The sequence below is a fragment of the Crocodylus porosus genome, unplaced genomic scaffold (genome assembly GCF_001723895.1).
Source record: "Crocodylus porosus isolate Cpor-Errol unplaced genomic scaffold, CroPor_comp1, whole genome shotgun sequence".
NCBI classification, from domain to species: domain Eukaryota; kingdom Metazoa; phylum Chordata; order Crocodylia; family Crocodylidae; genus Crocodylus; species Crocodylus porosus.
In genome coordinates, this window is record NW_017728943.1 from 7,630,899 (window position 1) to 7,639,547 (window position 8,649).

At 48.1% G+C, this 8,649-nt stretch overlaps 1 long non-coding RNA gene across 1 annotated transcript in view; it reads right to left on the bottom strand.

Moving 5' to 3' along the window:
* LOC109318984 overlaps positions 1–8,117 on the bottom strand; it is a 20,290-nt gene extending 12,173 nt beyond the window's left edge. Inside the window, exon 1 of the long non-coding RNA XR_002103366.1 lies at positions 6,397–8,117. This is a non-coding gene — a long non-coding RNA (uncharacterized LOC109318984). The remainder of the gene's footprint in view (positions 1–6,396) is intronic.
* Between the last annotated feature and the right edge of the window lie 532 nt (positions 8,118–8,649).

The following is an 8,649-nucleotide window of genomic DNA, read 5'->3' on the forward strand; positions in this document are numbered from 1 at the left end:
CTGGGCCTGGTAGTTCATCGTCTCCTCCGCCCTCATCTTCCCCCTCCCCCGACGAGCCTAGTTTAAAGCCCGCCGAAGGAGGTTCACCAACCTGGAAGAGAACACACGCTTACCTTTAGTAATTCATTTAGTAATCTAATGCCGAGAGTCTCAACCAGGATGTTGTTGTGCCCTGGAGTGCCTGGAGATCTTTTCAAGGGTACTGCAGAGTGCCATGTAATATTAGCGCTATTAGGTGTGCAAACATGACTCAAGATAAACCCGGGGGGCGGGGGGGGCGTCCACACATGCAAGCACGTGCTCTTGTAGCAGCTCAAAACGAAGTGGTACAAATTTGAGCTGGGTCTTTTTGCCTCAGTACATGTGCTTGGACATACACTTTGTGGTGGAGCAAATTGTGCCACTTGGGGCAAAATAACCCTGCAAGGCCCCTCCCAGATCTGCAGCTAGGGGGAGCTAGAGCCCAGGGCCAGCACCTATGTTGCCCAGCAGTATAAAAAGCTGCCTTGGCAGGTAGCTCAGGGATACTTGCTCTCAGGAGCTCCTGGGGCCCAGCCAATTGGTACCTGGGGACACCACCACTTGTGCCAGCTAGACTGCTGAAGCAGCCCTAAGAGTTCCCTGCACACTTTACCCACTGCAGCAGTCTGGAAGTGGGGGCTGCTGCCTGGCTGTGACCTGCTGTGCACCTGCCAGACCTGAATGGGGACTGCACAGCCCGTAGAGGGATCTGCCCCTCTGGGCCAGCTGCCAGTGGGCTGTGCCTGCAGGGTTGGCCTTTGTGCGGTATTACTGCCATGTGTGCCCCTGCCAGGCCATCAGGGCAGCTATCACCCAGAAGATGTTCCGGGTGTGGTGGCCTGCTTGGAACTGTCAAAGCATGTCTTCCTGGCCCCAACTGGCCAGGAGGTCAGCCACAGCCAGCTGGGTCCAAGGTGCCAGCTCTGAGCAGGAAAAGTCCTGCCACTGGCCTCCCTAGCAGGAATTCTGGTGTTCCCTATTGGAAAACTGAAAAATCTCTGATAAAAAAATCTCAAAGTCACTCTGTAAAATACTCTAAAATCCATGTTCCTCCACAGTTAAAACAAAAGACCACTACAAAGAGAGAGACAGAGACAGCGATCAGTTGGGCAATGTTTTATTGATATATCTAAAGTGTTAAAGCAATTTGGAAACCCACCAGTGTCTCTATCATAACAATAAAGTCAACTCTAAATGCATGTTTCATAAATTCATGAATACATGAACACATATTTTGTTGCCTCCCACAGGGGCTACAGCCCTCCCACAGGGGCTAATTCCCCTGCTTGTTCCCCCAGCACCCTGGATTGCTACCCTCCCTTGCTCCATCTCCTGCCAGCTCCTGCAGCCCCCACAAAGGCTGCCCCACCAAGCCCCACCCCCAAACCCCACAATGGTTGTCTGCCCAGCACCAGTCCCCACTTGCACTCCCAGCCCCCATGGCTTCCCCCCCGCCACCTTTGGCACTTTAAAAAAAAAAAAAAAAAGCCTCTACTTACCTAGTAGGGTTGGGGGCAGGGACCTCTGGGGCCTCCTGGTAGAGCCCTTCCGGGCAGCACAGGGCTGTCACCCTGCCCTGCACTGTGCAGGGAAGGGATTGAGGGGGACTGGGCAGGGATCCAGGGGGCTGGGGGAGGCTGGGACCAGGCAGAGAAGGGATTGGAGAGGCTTGGGGGCACAAATAGGGGAGAGGCCGGGTGAGGAAGGGATCAGGGCCTGGGGGAGCAGGCTGGGCCAGCGGGGGTCCCCCCATGGTACCTTCCCCCCTCCTCCAGCCCCCCAACCCATTACTTACTGGCAGTGGAGCCTGGATCCAGCTCCCTGTTGCTGGTGTGCTGCCTGCTCTCATGGGCAGGCAGTGTGCTTCAGCACCAGGGCAAGGGCTAACCATAGAGATGCTCTGGCTGCTCTATGGAGGACCCAGTCTCTGGTTGCCTCACACCATGGTCTGGGACCATGCCTTGCCCTGCTTTTTTTCTGTGTGGATTTTTTTGACCCCTGGATATCCAGGTGTCTGATTTTGCCCCCACACTGCAAACTTGCAGCTTGGGGAACATTTTCTCATTCCTGCATGTGCCTCTTGCAGTCTCAAAGGGGTTTGAGATGCTGCAAGAAGCATATGCGGGCTCATCTGGATGCACCCAGGGATTTCAATAGGAATCTACAGAGTCAAAACCATTTTGATCTGTTGTGGTCTTTGTGAGTGACTGTACACATGTTCCAGAAGCATGTACACGTTTGACAAGCTTTAAATAAAGCTCCCCCAAGGCATTTTGAAGTGCAGCGATGCTGATATACAAGATGCTGTGGGCACTTTAATTAGAGTGGCTCTCAGAGCCGCTCTAATTAAAGCACTCCCTCCACCCCACTCCCCAAGCCCATGTAAAACGTCCTCTAAGTTCTATGCAACAGAAGACTTGCTCTTATTTTTCTGTCATCATTAAGCAAAAGCTAACATTTTCTGAAGGGTGCTTCAAGTCTACTCAGGTGTGCCTCAAGTTTAAAAGTTTGAAGACCACTGTTCTAAACTAAAGCGATTCATTGTTTTTCCGATGGCCCATTGTGCTGTAGCTGAGGCACTTAATACAGAGCCTTTCAAGTCAGCTTCAAAACACCATAGGCCCACATTTTCAAAGTACAAGGTAGTTTGGGAAACTGAAATACACAGTATTATTATAACATAAATACATTTAACTCAGAAATAGCACAAACCGTTTCATAGTCTGTCACAGTAGTCTTAAATGCCACTTGTGCATCTACCTTATATCTGTGCATCTAAAGGGAGAGTTGGATTTGTGCTTAAAACATTCAGGGCTAGATACTATGCCACCTCTTAAGCATATACACGGATGTATTTACTTACGTGCATTTATGGTTGTAAAGAGAAGTGACAATTTTGGCCAGGTCTGGCCACAGAAAGCAGTTTATAGCCAGGAGTAAACACAAGTGCACAGCTGCAGACAGCTTCAAAAATGGCCAATCAGGTGAAAATCTGGCCCCTCATTGCAAGAGGGGCATGATGAAGATGTTTCAAAATGGAGCATCTTCTGTAGCTTCTGTCTGCGTTGCCTGCCAGCCTCAAGCTGTTTTCGGAATGGAAGCAGGGAAAGAAGGTAGGGGGGAGTTCTGTCCGGGGGTTTTCAGCCCCTGCTGGAAGGTGGGATGGGTGTATTGGAGTGCCCCTCCCCGAGGTGGGGGGAGGCTCCAGTTCACCCACCTCACCCTCCAGCACTGGCTGAGGAACAAGAGCAAGCTCCCTCTGCTCCCTTTCCCCCCACCCCCATTCTGAAAACTTTTGCAGCCTAGCGGGGAGTGGGGACCATTGCTAGAGGAAACCAGCTGCTGGCTGGGTGCTAGCAATTAGATTCCCTTCCCCTCTCTGGAACCAACAGTGAACTTCTGTTTGTTACGAGGGATCTTTGTAACTCAGACCGCTTCCTGCAAAGCATTCTGTTACAGCGGGGAGCTGCACTTCTGTCTGCACCCATAATTTCACACTGCTCACTCTGTATTACCCTGAAAAACTAGTAATACAAAAGGTGGGGGTCCTCTTTCTCGCTACTTTTTTTGTGGATCAATCTTAAGGGTAATATGGCAGTGTGTCACAAAGGTAGATGGGTTTTTGGGGACTTGAGTAGGCCACTTAGGTACTTAACTGGTGAAATAGAATCTGGCCCCTTGCAGCCAATTGTGAGTTATCCAACTGAAGTGTAGGAGCAATTTTATTGCTTTTTCCCAGTGCATGTCTCCCGAGAGCAATCCTGTTCTTATGACTGGGGCATTTATGCACTTAGAGGTGTTAATAGAATCATTCCTATATGCCTGTGATATAATTCAGAGTTGGTTCCTATTTGCATTTTGGTTGTCCATTATGTGAAATAGAATTCTAGTCAAAATGCTGGCAGAATTTTTTTCCTTAGATCATTCTAGACCTTCATGGGTTGCAGACATATGCTGTGATCACCAGTGGTGACTGACTCAAATATACTCAGCCCCTATTGCAAAAACTACCTACATTAACAGAAGAATTCCATTAGCTTCATCTAAGTAATGTAGGTTAGCCACTAAAGAAAATAATGTCTACAGATGTTTGTTAACTCTGACTACTGAGTCATGGAAGAGTTAGCAACAGCCTATCTAGCCATACCTCCAGATGGTGAATTTTTCTGAAATCCTATATGCACATAACAAATGGGAACTGCAAAAAAGACATTAATGTGTGACTTTTTGTAATGCATGAGGAATAAAATATGTGGCAAAAATATAATTTTTGTGTAAAAATCAGAATGGGCTAGATTCTGTAAGAGTAATATTGATATTTCTGAAAAAATAAGTTACAGTACAGCAATGTTGTTCTAAATTGAAAGCAAGAAACATAGTGGGAAAAGCTAATGGAAACGAAATAGGCTGAGGCGGAAAATGGGACATCCATGAAATTGGGCTGAGAGGCTGACTAGTGATGGGAGTTCAAGCCCCCCCATCCCTTCAAGACAAAGCATCAGTAACAACATTTGCATATTTTTTCCTCCCTGCGGACCAGGTTTCATTTCAGAAACACCATGGGTGTCTCTTCCCCTGAGGTAGTAGTTTCCATTACCAATTCTTGCTCTGGAAGGATATTTTCCTTTTCAATCTTTCCTCACTAAGCTCAGTATTCCCCTTACCCTCTGATTAGCAAATGAAGTTTGGCAGTACTTGCAAATTGTTTCAAAAGTTTTGGGCTTTTTCCCCAAATCAGTCCCCAGTATCAAACTGGGTGACCTCTTTGAACTCTTCCTTGGTACCACATTTTGGATATGTTTTTTCAACAGGCTTTTTGTGGAATTAAACAGCCCCACACTTACATAAATACGCTGGGAATCAGCTTGTTCAGGTTCACTATCCTCTCGTGGACCAGTTATCTCAGCCCCAGTATCCCAGAGTGTCTTCACAGGTTTCTCATCCATCTCCAGAGATGAGATCCAGACTGTGCCTTGTGGATGTCTCTGAAAGCACTGTGTGAACTCAATATTCGGAGGCACAGCCACCTCCCTCCTCAGTGGGGTAAGCAGGTCTTCTCCACCCTGGGCTTCCAGAAGAGCATTGGTTCCCACTGGTCAACAGTCCAGTTTTTCCCAGGTAACTCTTCTTGGGTCCCAAACACATCCCATGGATTCTGTCTTGGTACAATTTGCCATTTTGTGTCCCATGTGTTTACAAAAGCTGAAACTTATCTCTTTGTGATCCCCAGTGGGGTTCCTGGCTTAAAAGTCTGCTTCTTATCCCAAACAAGACCCGTCATACTCATTTCATAGTACCTCCCTCAAAATCTGGCATCTGTTCTATTATTCATTTTTACCCCCAGCAGTCCATAGTCACAGTAATGTCAATTAATGCAACTTAAGAGTTAAAAATAATGACAGGTTTTAGTGAGCATGTTTAGACATCTGCATTAATGGGTAAGAGTGGAGTGTTGTTGTAGCTGTGATGGTCCAGGAAATATGAGAAGGAGGTTTTTCTTTATTGCATCTTTTATTCTAATTAGGAAAGATGTTAGTTAAGCTTTTGAACATGAAGTGTACTTCTTCAAGCAAGTCACTTCTTTCCCAGATCTGAAGAAGGGTACTTTGTGCCCAAAAGCTTGTCTGACATCTCTCCCAGGGATACAATTGGGCCAATAAAAGATATCCCCCCCCACCTGTTTGGCACATAACTAGGTAAGCACCATTGTCATTTATCACCATAATCTCTCTATGCATGTTTTCTATGTATATTATTACCATTGTTTCATAATTGTCCATTGACTCCAGATGCTGCTTATTTTGAGTCCCTGACCTAAAACAGATAGGGTCTGATTTTTTTCAGGAGTCTTGAGCATTTAAGCCCCCATTGTAATAAATGGGAGCAGTGAATGACCAACACCTCTTATCAGGCCCTGGCTTGCCTTTAGCTGAGCTAAGAAAAACTGAAGTGACCAAGTGCTGAAAATTTTAATCAAAGTGACTTAATTATGATCGTACAAGAAGTCTATGGGAAGGTCAAAGGGAAGAATGATAGTGCCTTCTCCACTGACAGTTTTATTGTTGATATCTACAGATGTTAGAAAACATAGTAAATTAAGTGACTGTAAACAACAGATTGGGAAATACTGATTTCAGTTTAAATGTCCAATTTATCTCCTGGAGGTAGTTTCAATGCACATAAACACAGAAGAATCATGTGCTTGAATAAAGAAGGAAATGGATTGATGGTGCTTGCTACCAAAGAGGTACTGCAGCAACAATTAGCTAAAATTGGCAAAAGTCATGATGATAGACACAACTAAAAATTGCAGAGAACTCAAGACTGTAGAACTGATACTGAGGTTTATAAAAAGGAAGTGATGGAAGGTCTCACAGAAGAAAGGAAAATTGACCTAAACATTAATACAAGTCTGAGATTTCAAAATGAATATATTTAAAATACTCCATAAGAAAAGTGTTTACAAGCAAAACAAGACAGGAAATTCGATGTTTAACTATGGCTCCTCAACTTAAAATGGAAGTACATGGACACCTTTTATTCTGCCTGTTACATTGTCATCCGTGCATGATATTGCTGCATTAGGTCAGATAACAGCCTAGATGGAAAATGAAAAGAGAGAGAGATTGTTTTCTTTATCATCTCACCAAGAACAGAGTCAAGCATAGAGAATAAAATGATGGAAGAGAGAGGCTGATGAGACCCACTGACTATCTTGGAGAGGAAAGAAATCAGAATTGAGGTGAGGGGCAGAGCTATAAACCCCAAAGCATTTGAAATTGGAGAGGGGAAAGAGGATGAGATGTACGAGAGGAGAAAAGGGTTAAGAAAAGAGAGTGAGAACTTTAAATCTGACTTTAGGTATGCCGGCAAGATCTCTTCCATGATTAAGGAATGACATGGATGCTGTTGGGTGGGTTTTGCAGAAAAACTCCAGAGGGAAGACATTTTAGTTTCAGTCACGGGGTCAGGGAGGCAGGATATATCAATCGGTATTACCTGGGGGTTTAAACATATAGGGAAACAACTTTCCGAGCAGGAAGCAATTATATTTCACTTCTCTGAAACAAGTATTGGTTGTCCTCCACATTTATGTCCTACTACACCTATTCTGCATGGCTGCTCCCCATTCCCTTGCTGTGGAGTCATTAGGAGCCTGATTTTTCAGAGATGCTCAGTACACAGGTATACATGAATGTAACCTTCCAGGAGCATCACCTCCCCAACAACATGCACCTTGTCTCCTGCTATCTCTCCTTCTTGCATACAGGTGTGCACATCTGATCTACACCTCTTTCCCATGCTCTCTCCAGATCAGTCTCAAATTTTGCCTGGCTTCTCCTACTTTGTCTGAAAGCGAAGCTCCACTCTGAAACTTGTCTCTTGGTGGCTGGTCTGTCACTCCATTGCCTCCATGAGTTGACACAGGAGTAACCTATAAGAGCAATTCCCTTGATGATATTTCGGCTCCATTTCTTTTCTGAGCGGTGTTGACTTTGCAGAGTTAGTAGGCATAAAATGCATTAAAGATGCATGTCTACAACTCCAGCAGCTCTGATTCCAGGTCAGGGCAGGTCTGACTCATGAAGGCAGGCCACACATACATCTGATAAAAACAGTGAACTAAAAAGATAGCCATCCTTTAAGATTGTGCACTCTACCAAGTGTCAAGGGTGGTGGCCAGTTTGGGGGAAGAGGCAGTGATAGGCAGAGGTCTCTACTGCTTCAGGGGTGGAGGGTTGCATGGGTTTGCCCTTTTTCTGTTCCTCTAGTTCAATTAAGAGCAAACAGCTGTGAGCAAGCCTGAGCCACCCCCCACCCTGGGACTTGGCTGCTGCGACTGCTGACTCTGGCCACCAGAGGGGCTTTCCTTTTAATTGGATCGAGTTTGCAAATGTAGTTACCGAGACAGCGTCCTGGCACCCTACTCCCTGCTCTGCTCCCACCTCCCTCCCTCGAGCGCACTCTTCCTGCGGGTGTGCCACTGGTCTCCACAGGCACGATTTGCTCGGGAGCCCCTGCCCCCTGTCACTCCCCATGGCCTCCCCTGGCCTATAACCTATTTCCTCACCTGTCCTATTACTGCCCGGCCCTAGCTTGGCTCCCTTTCCGGGCGCGCCCTCCCCCGCGGGAGATTTACCACGCGGCGGGGCGGGCGAAGAGCTCGGGGCTGCCGCCGCCAGCAGGCTCGTGGCAGCCGGGCTCCGATGATGGGCAGCACCACCCCCCCGGCGGGAAGCAGGGGCGGGAGGAAGCCGGCACTGCTCCGCCCCTGCGCGTCCCGCTCCTCAGCCCAGCGGGCTGGGAGGAGACCGCGCCGGCTGCACCTGGCTCCTTCCCCCCGCGGCGTCTGGGACACCGGTCCCGCGCCTCACAGGCTGGTACCAGCCTCCCGCCTCCTCCCGCCCGGCTCTTTTTCTGCCTCCAACAGCTCCAAAATGGCCCCCGCCCCCGGGAGCCTCCCTCCGCGCCCGGGAGCCCCCGCCCCAGTGCCGCGGGCGGCCGCCGGGCAGTGCCGTGCAAGGCAGGCGCGGGCGGGACGCGGGACTGGCTCAGCATCCCGCGGGCTCGGCGCTTCCCCGCCCCCTGCAGCCGCGGACCTGGCGCAGCCAATAGCAGCGGCGCTGC